Source organism: Callithrix jacchus, chromosome 14, assembly GCF_049354715.1.
Source record: "Callithrix jacchus isolate 240 chromosome 14, calJac240_pri, whole genome shotgun sequence".
Lineage (NCBI taxonomy): Eukaryota > Metazoa > Chordata > Mammalia > Primates > Cebidae > Callithrix > Callithrix jacchus.
Window position 1 is genome coordinate 36,805,208 of NC_133515.1, and position 15,769 is coordinate 36,820,976.

Here is a 15,769-nt window from a genome sequence, read left to right on the forward strand (position 1 = left end):
AAGACAGAAGTTATAAGCAGCCATCAATCAATACATATAAGGTATACATTCATTCAGTCTGAAAAAGCAGGACAACTCAAAATGGGGTTTTTTCAGATCACAAGTTGATTCAAAGATTTTCTGATTGGCAATTGGTTGAAAGAGTTAAAGGATTATGGAAGAACCTGAACTCAATAGAAAGGAGTGTCTGGGTTGAGAAAAGGAGCTGTGGAGATCAAAGTTCTTATTATGCATCCCCAATGGTTTGCAGATGAAACCTCCAGGTAGTAGCCTCAGAAAGAACGGATGGTAAATGTCTCTAATCAGATCCAAAAAGGTGCCAGACTCTTAAGTAATCTCTCCTGGATCAAGGAAACACTTGTAAAGGGAAAAGGATTCTCTATAAAATGTAAATTTTCCCCACAAGAGATAGCTTCGCAGAGTATTTCAAAATATGTAAAAGAAATATATCTTGGAGTAAAATATTTCTTTCAAGGCCTGCAATCTGTCATGTGATGCTATACTATAGTCAGGTTGAAACTTGATATCTTATTGTTACAAAGAGTCTTAAGATATCTGTTTTAATCTTAATGCTGGTCACTTGTGCCTGAATTCCAAAGGGAAGAAGGTATAATGAAACGTGTCTGGTTCCCCTTTCCCATCACAGACTGCACTTGTTTTCCAGGTTTACTTTGGAATGCTCTTGGCCAAAAGGGGAATCCATTCAGTCATCTGGGGATCTTAGACTTTTATTTTTGGTTTATGCACAAATATAAGAGAAGTTTCTAAGAAACAGAAGAAGATAGAAAGTTGGAGTGGAACACAGGAATTAAAATTGGGTAAGCCCAGAAAACAACTGATAGGAAATACTACTCACAATCTAGGTGGCAGAGAAAGCTGATGGGGTAAAACCTGTTGAGCTTCAGTGTTCTTTTCTGAAAGCTAAGTGGGCAACACTTGATCAACTGTTCTTGTTCCTGGCTGGTGATGAGAATGTGTTATGGAAGTGAACAGGGGTCCACTTACTTGGAGCAGTAAGTAGCATGGATATCTGTATCCATGCTGACCTTTGCAGCAGGAAAAAGGAAAGTATTTATTTGCAGGGTACCAAGCAAATGGAATCAGGTAATTTAAACTTATGTTCCAACCTTCCCAATGGCTTGCAGACAAGGGATAAATCAAAGTCAGGGTAAATTTCAGGAAAGTGGAAGTTAGGGAAAAATTTAAAAATCAGTACGTGGAGGTTACACAGTGGTATTGGTCTAAAAATGTGGGATGACTTGAAGAGGGAACTTACAGGTCATAGGTAGATTAAGAGATTTTCTAATATGCAATAGGTTAAGGAAGAAAACTTTGTTTAAAAATTTGGAGTCTGCAGGCCGGGCATGGTGGCTCATGCCTATATTCTTAGCACTTTGGGAGGCCGAGGCGGGTAGATCACGAGGTCAAGAGATCGAGACCATCCTGGTCAACATGGTGAAACACTGTCTCTACTAAAAACACAAAAATTAGCTGGGCATGGTGGCACGCACTTATAGTCCCAGCTACTTGGGAGACTGAGGCAGGAGAATTGCTTGAACCCAGGAGGTAGAGGTTGTGGTGAGCCAGGATCGTGTCATTGCACTCCAGTCTGGGTAACGAGTGAAACTCTGTCTCAAAGAAAAAAAAAATTGGGGGTCTGCAAAGAAGAATGTTAGCTCTGGCTTGTGGAGATGAGATTCTCCAGGCCTGGTGGGAAGAAATTTATAACAAGGAGTGGTGGTCAGAGGTCAGTCTGCAATTCCTCCTTGTCAGAGGCCTACTTGTCGTGCTGGCAGATCCTCTTGGTTGGAATCCAGGTTTCTGAAAAACAACTCAGAAACATATGTTAAGATGTTATCGTTAGTTTCCATAGGAGAACCAAACATTCTGTGATTGTAGCTTCCGTGGCTATTATTTTAGGCTACTCTTTACTTGTGGCTTTATAAGTTGCTTATTTACTTATTAGAGATAGTTAGGTACCTAAAATTATCCTTAAAGGAACTCAAGATTTTCATTTATTTCCAGGCTTGGCAGGGGACAGGGGGCACTGGTCCCTAAGGGAATATCTCTGTCCTGTCCCAAATGGTCTGAGTAGATTCTTTTAAAACACTTGTTCCTGTAGCCCTACCCACAGATCATTACATTATAACCTCCAAGCTTGCAGCCCAGACACCAGCATTGTCAGCACTGCACACACCTCCTTGGAAACTGCCCATGTGATATCCATACAATTCAATTTCAAGGACCCACAGCCCCTTCTACATCCTCAAGAAGCCGTATATTGACCCTGAATTTAAAATACCTGATCTATGCCATGAGGTTTTGCTTTCGCTGTTACTTTATTTCTCAGTCCTAAAATTTATATTTGGATCTTCTTCACTTTGGCTCATATTCTACTTTGTTTCTAATATTTTCTCTAATTCTATTTATTTAAATTATGTCTGTGATTGCTTGCTGAAGCATCTTATAATCACTGATTTAAATTCTTTATCACAGAATTCCAACATCTATAACATCTTGGCTGTGCTGTCTGTTCAATGCCTTTTATCCTGCATGTAGAGACATTTTCTTAATTCTTTATATCCTCAATAATTAGGGCTTGTACCCTAGACATTTTGAATATTATGCTATGAAACCCTATGCCTTGTTTAAATGATACTTAATGTTGATATTTGTGTTTCAGCAGATTATCAGCATAGTTGGGTGTACAAAACAAATTTCAATTGGTTTTATGTTTATTGTGGTGTTAATTCAGTTCTATTGCCACTGCCTTTACCATTCAGATCTGTCCCATGTGTACACGGGCCAGTGGCCAGTCTGGGACCTAGGCAGTAGTCTTATCTCTTAGTTTAGTTTTCAAAAATATGGTATGTTGTTTAGTTTAGGATCCATGTATGATGAGGTCAAGGGTGAGCCCATGAGTTCATACACAGCTTTAAAAAGTCACAGTTCTGAGTTCTTCCCTATCTGGAATTATCCCTATACTTCTCAGTTTTCTGGGGCTTTCCTTTTTGGTCCTTTAACAAGAAAGCTGAAGGTTTATTTATCCTGCTGTGCCACACACTTCCTGTGAGTGTGACCACCTCTGGGATTAAGCCGGATGATGATAAACAGGGACCGAAATAGTGGCATTTATCCCACTTTCTTAGGACCCCAGCTGCCTCAACCGGAACAGAAAGCATGGCTCACTCTGAGGTTTAGGTGCCTGCAGGCCACCTTGCTTCTGCTGTGGATCTCTGCTCCTCTGCCATCTCTGCAAGTGGATCTGCCTGGGAACTGGATTGCATGAAAGAGAACTTTAAGTAGGAGGGAGAAAAGAAGTAGAAGAAGGAAAAAAAAAATTTAAAACAGGAGTTTTCCTACCATCTCAGAATGTGAGGAAATCACATTTCCATTCCTCAAGTCAGAACTGGTGGTCCTCTCCTGGAGTGTTTTCTGCCTACAAAAATATGCACATCCAGATTTTAGGCAACCTCAAGGTCAGGGAGGTGAAAAGGGGGGAAAATGTATAATTACCACAGCGTGGTAGAACTTTAACTTCTGGCCTTTCCAAATCTGCCTACCACAAATTACTTTTCTGTGTCCTCATAGAGCTTTGCCATGCATTCAATTCAGGTTGTGTAACTGTACTGAGTAAGAAAGATAACATACACTTTACCTTACCCAAAAACCAGTATCTGTTCAGGAACTTGAAATGCTTTTGAATAGCAATTGCTTAAATGGTTCTGCTTAAATATTTTTCAAATGGTTATTTGGTCAAAATAAGTTTTATTAAAATCTAATATTACTACTTTATCAGTAGTATGTCTGATTTTCTCATCATGATGGCTTTATATGTTTTATACCATATCTCCTGCCCTTTATTTAATTATAAAAATATCTAAAATTGAATTGCATAGTGAATCTCTACACTGAGATTGGTACTTTTAAAGCACTTTACATGTATTAACTTATTAGTCTACAGAATAAGCCTTTGAAATAACTATTGCTCCTGTTAAAAATTAACAGAGGCACAATAAAATTCTAAAGAGCTTATTTGAGCAAACAGCAATTCACAGGTGTTGTTTTGAGGCTCTGCCTGAGGAACTGGAGGGCAAGGCTCTTATAGGATTAACACAGAATTATAGCAAAAAAAAAAAATCTTTGATTGGTTACAGTTATGCAGTTGCCTCATTTGTCTATCCTGCTGTAAAGTGCTTAGTTACATAAATTGGTTGGTAGCTTCTGATAAACTAGCCTTAAGTCTTGTTTTCTTTAATGTGTGTGTTTATAAGAAATAGCTCAAGCTAAGTTTGCTTATGTTTGCAAACCAAAAAAGTTTAAGGTCAGTTATGAGGCCTACCTGTCTTTGTCTGCTCAGAAATTCTCCAGGTCTGGTATCATTTTAATTTACTTTAACACCCCAAATTTGTAGATAAGGGCTCTGAAGCGTAGAATGGTTAAAGATTAAAAAAGAAAGAAAGAAAACTTGCTGAGAGTAACTCAGCTAGGAAGCAGAGTCAGATCGAGGATTCAGATATTGGCAGGTGGATTCACAGCCTTTTCTCAACCAATAAACTATGCCACCTTTCATATATACAATAAGTAATAGGTGGTGTGAGCTGAATTATGTCTTCTTAAAATTTATATGTTGAAGTCTTATCCCCCAGTACTTCAGAATGTAACTGCACTTGGAGATAGGGTCTTTATAGAGTTAAAGTTGCAATGGGGTCACTAAGGTAAGTCCTGATCCAATGTGAATGATGTTCTCATAAAAAGAAGAAATTTGGACACAGATATGGACAATTGGAAGACAATGTGAAGACACAGGGGGAAATGGCCATGTGCAAAGAAAAAATCCTGGAACATATTCTTTCCTCGCAGCCCTTGGAAGAAACCAACACTGTTGGTGTCTTAACCTCTAATATCTAACTTCCAGAAATGTGAGAAAATGAATTTCTGTTGTTAGAGCCAACCACTCTGTAGTACTTTACTGTGAAAGCTCTAGCAAACTAATACAGTGGTAGAAACTTCATTCTCAAAGCACCTAACTGTACCTTAAATGTCAAAAGTACTGAATAAATATGTGTTTATCCATGAAGACTTGACTCATTTTAAAAAGTTGAGACTGTCAAATAGTTAATTCAATTTGTAGCTCCAGAAAGTATTTGCCAATGTAATTTTTATATCTCTAGTTTGAGCTAGTTTTCTAGCTTGTAGAAACCAAGATATGTAGATCTCAGTTTAGAACTCGTTTTTACAGAGAACTACATAAGAAGAAAACATTTAAAGAGAACAGATCCTACCAGAATAAGAAAAGAGACACAAGCTAAAGAGATAAAGGAACTGCAAAGACAAATTCTCAACATTTAAATTTGGGACAGAGCCATCATTTTTTCTCTGGCATTTAAACCATTTGTGCTGAAAATCCAAGTGCATGTTACAATATATTGATTTTTTTCCCCACAATTTAAACATACTGACATTTTGTTAGCACTTTTTACATAGTTTGTGATCTACTGCATTTGTCACTTAAAATTTAACTGATTTCTATAAAACTAAATGCTTCTAGTAACACTTTGGTGTGGCTGATTGCTCCTAAAAGACATGGCTAGGGGAAATGGGACATAAGATTGGGAATTTTAGAATAAATCTTTGAATTATTGACTGCTTTCAGTGAGTAACTGAAGCTCAAGGAGAACATTGGCTACATGGGATAAAGGTTAGCTCTGGATCCTTGCTTTAATGTGATGAAGCAAACCTTGCAAGCTTTGTATCTTTTTTCTTTTATATTTCTGTGACAAGTAGCTATTATTCAAGAAGATAATAAAAATAAAAAGACAAGGAAGCTCTGTAAAAGACAAAATCTTGAGCCTACCATCCCTATCACTATCATAGATGCTGACTGAAATCAACACAGAAACATAAACAGAGAGGGAACATGCATAACAAACATAGAAACTAGGAAATAGTGCCATCAAATATGTCAGTCGAAGAATTGTTATTGGATATAGTATATATAAAGACATATTAGAAGAAAATCCTGATAATAGATCTCAAAAGAAAAGAAAATTTTGCTTTCCTGAAGGAAAAAAAAGCAGCATGATGTTGTAATATTGCAAGAAGTGATCCAAAATGTAGCCCAGAAAGACAAAAATCCAGAGACTCAAGGTATGTAAGAAACATGGGAAGATCACAAAAGAAATGAACAGCACATAATGTTAAGCCACTTTGTCTGCTCAAGAAGAAGAGAACATGAATCCAGATGCTATAAAATGGCAATGGCAAGTGAGGTCACGCCAGTGGGGCAGCAGGTGCACAAGTGCCTCTGAATACAGCTGAGTTCTTCTCAGATGTAATGTACAGGGGTATAAAAAGGAACAGCTCATAGTCACTACTAATACTAGGAATCTGAAGTCTCTATAAACCAAAATTTAAAATGTGCATTCAATAAAAGAATAACATGAAAGAAAGAGAAGAAAATTTATCAAGAATGAATTCTTTTTTGAATACAGCTCAGGACTCGGGTTTTCTTCCTACAGCAATCCATCTCATTTTATTCCGAATGGATGGTCATATCAATAAACTGGTTATATAAAAGTCTACCTACACATCAGTTTAACCACAGAAGGAGAATTTCAAGAGCATCTTGGAAGAAAGATAGGGGACAAAATAAAAATCAGTTCACTCTATTTGAGAACATGCCAGTCACGAAAAGGATTTTCACTCAAAGAAGACATAATAAAAAAAAGATACCAATGACGGATCTGCTAAAACATTCTGAAAAAAAAATAGGGATATTATCACATAGGATGAAAGTCTGAAGAAGGCTTTTTTTTTTCTTTTTCTTGAGATGGAGTCTCGCTTATGTTGCCCAAGTTGGAGTGCAGTGGTGCTATCTTGGCTTGCTGCAACCTCTGCTTTCCAAATTTAAGAAATTCTCCACCTCAGCCTCCCAGATAGCTGGGATTACAGGCACGTGCAACCACACCTGGCTAATTTTTTGCAGTTTTAGTAAAGTCAGGGTTTCACTATCTTGGCCAGGCTGGTCTTGAACTCCTGACCTTGTGATCCACCCACCTCGGCCTCCCAAAGTTCTGGGATTACAGATGTGAGCAAACACGCCAGTTGGTGGTACTTTCTTAAAACAAAAATATGGTCGAAGGAATAAAAGTGAAGTATATAGACTATCTACTTTGTTTGACTTTACAAAATAAGATTCATAGGAATAGATAACACTACAAATACAATAGACAATTGTGTAAGACAGAAAATGTAATGCAATTAATAATGCATTGTTCAAAATTATTACAACAGAAACAGTAAAATAACTGACAAATTTAATTAAATTATGATCAGAAACATTGTCAACATTGATCAGAGATATAAAATATGAACAATGAATATTACTAAAGAAATTTCCAAAGAGATGAAAGAAATGCCAAAAAAAAAAAAAATTGTGAAGCCAATAAACCTGAGCTGAAGAATGGCCTGAAGATGATGCTCAGCAGAATAACATAAACTAGAAAAAAAGAAAGATAAGAGTCATTTAATTTTTACCCAGTAATTTTTATTTTAAAAAAAAATAAAGAATTCACTACGGACCCCAAAATAAGAGGCTGAAGCATAATTCTAATTCGTTAAATTTGCTTATCAATAGACAATTAAGTGTCTTGTCTTCTATCAGTTATTTGATGGTCCGTTCAGCACAGAGGATATTTGCTGAAGAAGACAGTTAGTACAGGTAAGAGAGCCAGGTACAGAAGGGGGCAACTAATTTTAGTGGCTACAACAAACACAGAGAACAAAATAAACAAGAAGTCTCATCGTGAACTAGCAATTAATTTCACTGAACTCCTTACTGTCATTAATTCCTTTGAATTATTCACTGAGACTGTCGACTCTTGCATATAGGTAGCAGCAAAAGCAATCCAGCAGTGGCTGGAAAAGCCTGCTGGGGAACAACTGATGGTAGTTAAATTAAAGAACTTAGGGAATCACACCAGGACCCTTCAATTAGAGAAGTAGCCACTGGATTCAGCCCAACTCTGAATGTGGCAGAATTTTTGTAGTGGCAGTGCTAATCTTGGAAACTGGCAGTCTTTGAGTGTCTTTGAAGAAGTCCCTTCCTTGACATCTGCTCTTGGCCTTTGAACTCCAGAGATAAGTTTGCCTATTGACAAAACCAAAACCGTTTATTCTCATGGGAGTGTCTTTTCCACGTGCCCCTATGTTAATTTATAATGCTCAGAATAAACGAGGGAAAGAAAGTTTCCATGAAAAATAAAATCTGGGTAACTGCTATACAGTAAGCACCACTAGTGACTTTTAAGAATTATGACTGCAAAGGGTATCTGGAGTTGAGTGAGTTGAATGGCAGTATTATCTGAAGAAGAAATATACATGCACTTTCACTACTAATGAAACCAGAGATACCCAAGATCCTGGAATATTATACCTTTGATTTCATGAGCTCATCCAGTGGCATTGCATAAATCCTTCCTTACATAAATTAGCATCAGTTTCTGCAGCTTCCAATCAAACCAATCTTGCATATCCTGAATAAAAGACATTGGTAACAGGTTCATAAGTGCAGATACTTGGTGTAGATGCTAGTGAATTACATTATCAACTGTGTCCATTTGTGACTATAGGGATAAAGAGGAAAGCTTCCCAGAAACGTGGAATTGTAGAACCATTAAAATATTTTTCTTTGATCTTTCATAGTATTGATTTGCAATTCTCTGCAAGTCCCTCTGAAAGGGTAAAATTGGTTCTTTCCTACCCTGATGCTGCATTTCAAATTTCAGATTATTTAAATTAAAGAACTTAGGGAATTTGAATCTTGGTGTTAGTGATTAAGGGACAATGTAAAATTGAAAATAAAATTTTTCATGTTTTTTGCAGTAATGATAGATAAAATAAGATGTGATAAAGTCACATCTAAAAATTATCAGCTAAATATGAAGAAAAATCTGAGAACTTGCATGACACAGCTGATTAAATTCTCTAGGATTCTTATAGGAACATTAAGCGCATTATAAGGAAAGATTTGGATCCTTCAAAATAAATAAAACAGTAATAACAAAGATAAGCCAGTAAATTTCAAGAATCAAATCCCCTAATAGCAGGTTTAAAATATGACACCTAAATCTTTTGACATTTCTTTTTTTCCTTTTTTTTTTCTTTTTTCTTTTTTTTGAGATAGAGTTTCACTCTTTTTGCCCAGGCTGGAGTTCAATGGCCCAATCTCAGCTCGGCAACCTCTGCCTCCCAGGTTCAAGTGATTTTCCTGCCTCAGCCTCCTTAGAATATGGGATTACAGGCACCTGACACCATGCCCAGCTAATTTTGTATTTTGTAGAGGCAGGGTTTCACCATGTTGGTCAGGCTGGTCTCTAACTCCTGATCTCAAGGGATCCACCCACCTTGGCTTTCCAAAATGCTGGGATTACAGATGTGAGACATTGCACCCTGGCTTTTTTGATATTTCTACCACTGAGACACGTAGGTCACCTATTCCCTTCCACTAATCAGGAGCTTGAAAATACCTAACTTGAATATGACAGAAGTTACACTATGTAAATTTCAAGGCTTCGGCCTCAAGAAACTTGTAGCTTCTGTTTCCACCCTCCCCTACTCCCCTTGGGATACTGATTCTGGAACACAACTACCACACCACAAGGAAGCCCAAACTAGCCCAAGTAAGAGCTAGCCATAGAATGGCCTTGTGTAGGTGTTCTGGCCCTAAGCTATCAACTCACAGACAAGTAAGTGAAGATAAATCCATGTGATTCCAACTCCAAAATGTTGAATCATTTCCAGCCTTCACTTTGCCCTGCTAAGACTTCAGAGACCACAAATCAGAGATGATGCGTCCTCACTATGACTTTTCCAATTTTCTAACCCACAGCATCTGTGAGTCTAATCAAGTGATTTTTTTTATGTCACAAAACTTTTGAGTGGTATGTTATTCAGCTAAAACCTTTTAGTGGTATGTTAACTGGCACATACCTACGAACATTTTTTATGTGGTATCCTCCTGCAATCTTACAATGAACATTCTGGCCATAAGTAACAATCCATTAGAAAATGTATATATTTGTTCATAGGTTATGAAAGCTCTCAAGACAATCTGAAAGTGTTTAATCAATAATAGCAAATTAGAAATGTGGAGCAGACAGAATTTGTTGCAATGAAATATTGTAATCTGTATGATAGTTTACCAACCAGCTACAAGTCTATGCTGAATTAACTATACAAACCTGATCTAGCAGTGGCCAAAGCTAGCTTACAATTAAAGGTCTAACAAATCCCTTGTCATTATGCAGAGGACAGGATTTAAAAACACTAGGAGGCATGAATTTTATGAATTCTGTGCTATGCATGTATTTTGCCTATCTACTGCTTCATGCTTCATTCTTGTATGATACTAAAATCCGCTAGACACTTTTTTTGTCCTTGTCAAGGGAATATGTTGGAATCTTCCAAAAGTGCTTTACCCTTTTTATTTCTTCATCAGCAAAGTTTGAATTTTCTAATTTAGCCTGAAAGGAAGACTGAAGGAACTAACAGAACAATTTTATATTACCATAAATATAATTGGGTAGTGGCCTTAATTATAACTATTGTTCCACTTATGCTCCTTGGCACTTGATATACAGTAATTGATCTAGCTAACACATTGTTCTCCCTTCTAGAACAGGAAGACACCCAAAGCCAACCTCTTGCATCTGGTATGAGAACTTCATACCAATAAGGCTCTGACACTTTGTTCTTGCCACAGTCTATAAACTGTAAAACAAGCTTGTCCAACCCACAGCCTGCAGGCTTCATGTAACCCAGGATGGCTTTGAGTGCAACCCAACACAAATTTGCAAAGTTTCTTAAAACATTATGAGGTACTTTGCAATTGTTTTTAACTTATCAGCTATCATCAGTGTTACTGTATATTATGTGTGGTTCAAGACAATTCTTCTTCTTCTTCTTCCAATGTGGCCCAGGGAAGCCAAAAGATTGGACACCCCTTCTCTAGAGTCTCTGGTCTTTTGAAGCCTACCAAGTCATCAGACTGGTTTATTACATGAATGATGAAATTCTGACAGGATCTGGTAGGTATAAGTAAGAAGTTCCCTACAAATGTGCAAAAATATGTGGATGATGGTGTATACGAGACAAATTTCACAACAAATACAGAATACTACAACCTCAGTGAAGTTCTTGAGAATATATTGGTCTGGACTGATCTGAGATTTGCGCTTCAAATTGAAGACACAGCCTATAACTTATTTGACTAAAGATATTTAATATCTGCTGTTCAATTTTACAGATGACATATGCCATATTTAAACACCCTTCTTCCATTCATCAGATGGACAAAAGTGTTTTATTCTTAAAGCGGAGGCCTTTCATAATAGCGTCTAAGATGGCTCCCAACGATTTCCTACCTCCCTGTATTCAAGTCCTTTTTAATTCCATTATCTTGAGTATGAAGTGGACCTACTGGTATTTGGCAAATAGAATATAGTGAAATTAAAGATATTTCACTTCTATAATAGAGTTACAATACAACACTCTGGCTTCCTTTATCCTTTCTCAACTGCTCACTCTGAAGAGGCCAACCATAATGTTATGAACTGTGGCATGAAAAGGTTTACATGTCAAAGGACTAAAGCAAGTCCCTGGCCAACAGTGAGGAAAAGAGCCAAGACCCTCGGCCCAGTAGTCTTCAAGGAACTGAATGTTGCCAACAGCCACATGAATGAGCTTGGAAGCAGATTCCACCTCTCTTCTCCATTGAAGCCTTCAAATAAGACATCAGCCTTGGCCAACACTTCAATTCAGGCCTATGAAAAAAACTGAACCAGAGGACTCAATTAAGCTGTGCCCAGATTCCTCATCCACAAAAACTGTAAAAGAATAAATATTTGTTTCAAATCACTAAGTTTTCAGGGTAATTTTTCTTTAATACAGAAATAGGTAACAAATACAACACTTAAGATGTGTTAAAGATCTGGTGCTTCCACGCCAAATTCCTTATTAGCAAGTTAATGTTCAATATATCTGCAGCAAACTGAAGTGATATGTGGTACGTGATGCAACCATATATAAGAGTAGTGGAATAGAGGATTCTTAGGTCAGGATCTATTTAGTGTGAAACCATTGTTTTGTTGAAGCTCCTGATTATAGCAAAGCATATAACCACTGGACTTGAATGGAAGTGTGAACCAGAAGATTTCCAATATTTCTAGCTAAGCACATGCAACAGCATTTCATCAGAGACTAGTTCCAAACAGAACTTGAAATCATAAATAGTTATACAACTACAGCTATGGTGCATCATCACTCATTATATAATGACTTTACAGTATAATGACTAGTTGATGAAGATGAAAAATGAGCCTGATTTAAAGAGACCGTCACACAACATAGCAGAACCAGCCAGATCCATTTTGGAGCAGTGTTAAAACTCTTCTAGGAGATTGTCAGATAACAAAGAAAAGAAATATTCCCATTGGCAGATCTTCAAAAAAGATACCTTGTTTTTCACTTTGCTTCAACGGGGTAGATGGCCTCAGGTCACAATACATACTAATTCTTAGACAGTGACAAATAGTCTGGTCATATATCTAATAAAGGAATATTAATATGAGAGGATTTTGTGGCAAGAAGTTTAGGTGAAAGAGTATGTGTCTAACGATCTAAGAATAGACTAAGAGCAGTTCTAGAAAATTGTTGGTTTGTGACAAATTAGATGTTTAAACAAACAACCCCACAAATCTTCCACAACAGATGTCCTCAAAAGTGCTGGCTTACAGTCTGAAAATATATGTATCCTATGGGAATATGCACCAGAAGACCACCATTGCAAAACAGTCTCTCATAATCAGAAGGACATGGTGAGCCTCTGTGGATGTCCATTAGCCTCCTTTCCCATCGAAGCCAGGGTTCATACAATGAGCTCAAGAAACAAAGTAGTTAAAGGGAAGACATGGGACAGATTCATGCATTTAACCATATGAAAATTTCCCTTATCGGCTTTGGCTTGGCTATTCCTCTTGCTGAGGCCAACTCCAAATCCATTATGTGACACCATGCATTAGTGGACCAGCCAGCTCTCTGATAGTAGGTTGATTACATGTGACCCCTTCTATCATGAAGGGGGCAAAGATTTGTCCGCACCAAATAGACACTTAATCTAGATTTCAAGTTACTTTCCCTGCTGCTGTCAATATCATTCATCCATGAAATTACTCAATGCTTTATACTCTGCATCCAACCAAGAAACCAATTCAAAATAAAAGAAATAAAGAGGGGGCTGTTTGTGAAACTCACTGACCTTATTTTCTATCAATCGGCTGTAAGTGATTGTTTCCCTAAACCATAGCAAAGTCCACTGAAAGCTGGGGAACAATGCATCTCAATGGTAAGATGCTGTTTCTCCCATAGAGATAATCTGTCACTTTATCATACAGATAAACCCAGTGCCATGAACAAAGGAGTAATGGTAGAGGAGTTAAACATGTCTGTCAGGACTGTAGCTAATAGCCCACTTTGAAAATTTTAACTTCTCTGAGTAGTATCAGCCTAGAGGGCTTATTGCAAGGGAATAGGCTTCTAATCATGGTTTCATTAAACCATAAACTGTATTTAAAAGCATAACCTTTATGAAAATCTTAATATAAATGGGGAAATTATGGAAAAGGATTTTTGTATTTTAGATTATTGGATCTGATCTTCCAGAACAAATATGATGGGTATTTAGGAGTATCCAGGAAAGAGAAATGGTTCTTGTTGGCTGCCTTTTATTCTGCCATCAATGTGGACAGGCTTTTTTTTTCTTAAGATTGAGAATTTTCCTTGCTTCTCCATGCGAGTAAAGGTGCAAAGTGAATTCAAGTAGAATATAGAAGAGGTAGGGGAAGAAGTAACTATATTTCAGTTGCAAATTCAAGGGCACTGGTCTCTCTATAATTTTACAGTTGCCATTATAATGTATTATGTATTTTAATATACATGTTTCTTTCACTCCTCTATCATACATAGGAAGTTTTTACAAGGGGAAAATAACTACTATTTTTCTCTAATAAATATAGAAAACTGAGATATGATAACACATATATAGAGGAAGAATAAGCATCACCAAGATATTTTGAGTTAGAAGTTAGCGAATAAATTAGAGTCCTTTGGGCTGCAAGTATAATCAAACTAAACTCAAACTATAAGTCACATACCTGAAAATTCAGAAGTAGAGCAGGCTTTGCTTCATTTTCCTCAGATTTTTTCTCATTTATTCTCTCTGCATTGTCTTGCTACTCGAGTAGAAGCCAGTGTTCTGGGCAGAATGGACCATGAATCTGGGCACAAAACATCCACAAGTCAAACAGACTATTTCTTGCTTCCTATTTCTCTTAAAAGACAGAATTTTTTTCCCAAGAAATCTCCAAAGCTGTTTTTCTCAAAACTCACTAGTCAGAATTAAGGTATAAGATTTGTTCTAAACAGTATCTGACAAGGGAGTGTTACTGCACTAAAACATTTGAAGCTGTGATGGTCATTCGTGAAGTATAAGTGTTTGTGAAGAGTGAAAATACATGAATGAAAATTGGAGTGATATTTAAAAAGGTGAAAGGGAGACAGATACCAAATAGGCCATCAACCATGTATACTACAACAGAGACCATGAAACTTGAATGCAGGAACTGGGAATAAAAATGTGTTATCTTGGCCAGGCACAGTGGCTCACACCTGTGATCCCAACACTTTGGGAGGCCAAGGCAGGTGGATCACGAGGTCAAGACCATCCTGGCCAACATGGTGAAATGTCTCTACTAAAAATACAAAAATTATCTGGGCATGGTGGTGCACATCTGTAGTCCCAGCCACTCGGGAGGCTGAGGCAGAAGAATCCCTTGAACCTGGGAGGTGGAGGTTGCAGTGAGCTGAGATCATGCCAGTGCTCTCCAGCCTGGTGACAGAGCGAGACTCTGTTTCAAAAAAAAAAAAGGTGTTGTCTCCTATTGGACAGAATGTGAGTGACTTTATGACAGTATTATGAAAATAGAAGGATCACACCAGAATTATATTAGATTGGGCATGTTTGAGTGTAGGGAATTATTAACAGTTTTGTTTGCATTTTCACAGGGGTGGATCTCCAAAGGTAAATCTGTGCTACAAGATTCTGTACCCTTGGTCAACAGCTGTATCACATAATGATAGACTTTTGACCCACTAGAGCCTACGTAGATTCTTTCTCTAGAATTTTATGTCTGAATGGAATAAACCAAAGACCAAAGATCCCTGAGGCTGTCATCCTCATTGCAGTAACAGGAACAAAAAAGATCTACAAACTCCAGCTACTAAGAATTTCCAAGCTTCCTTTATCCATGCCTCTCCTTCAGTTTGGTTATGTAGCTTCTATTAATGCTGTGATCAAATCGAATCACCAAGTAAAACCTAATTTTTGCTAAAGTTATCTGATTTCTGTTACTCACAGCCTTATATACCATTAAAAACTACAAGTATGCTGTCAAGTTGAAAAATACCGATATAGTTCAAACTTTTAAATTTAACAATGAAGAAAATGAATTCTAGAAAGTCTAAGTTGGTTTATACAAGGGCATTCAGTTTCTTAGAAATTTAACTGTAATCAGAATCACATCCCCTAATTCTGCCCATTGATTTTTAGGGATAAATATAAAAATTATGACAAGACAGCCACAGCTCTAGCTTAGAACATTTTTTAAAGAAAGTTTCTACCAGTGTTTTGTAGGCACCCTGGGAGATTGCT

General features: G+C 37.2%; 1 long non-coding RNA gene across 2 annotated transcripts in view; it reads right to left on the reverse strand.

Moving 5' to 3' along the window:
- The window catches only part of LOC118147262 (uncharacterized), a 144,154-nt gene that overhangs the window by 11,208 nt on the left and 117,177 nt on the right, over window positions 1-15,769 (reverse strand). The window contains exons 3-5 of one of the 2 annotated variants that reach the window (XR_004733472.3): window positions 14,214-14,336; window positions 3,364-3,439; window positions 857-3,276 (exon numbers count right to left, since the gene is read on the reverse strand). This is a non-coding gene — a long non-coding RNA (uncharacterized LOC118147262). Of the gene's footprint in view, window positions 1-856; window positions 3,277-3,363; window positions 3,440-7,532; window positions 11,838-14,213; window positions 14,337-15,769 lie in introns of those variants that run through there. The other variant, XR_013526073.1, reaches the window with a different exon arrangement.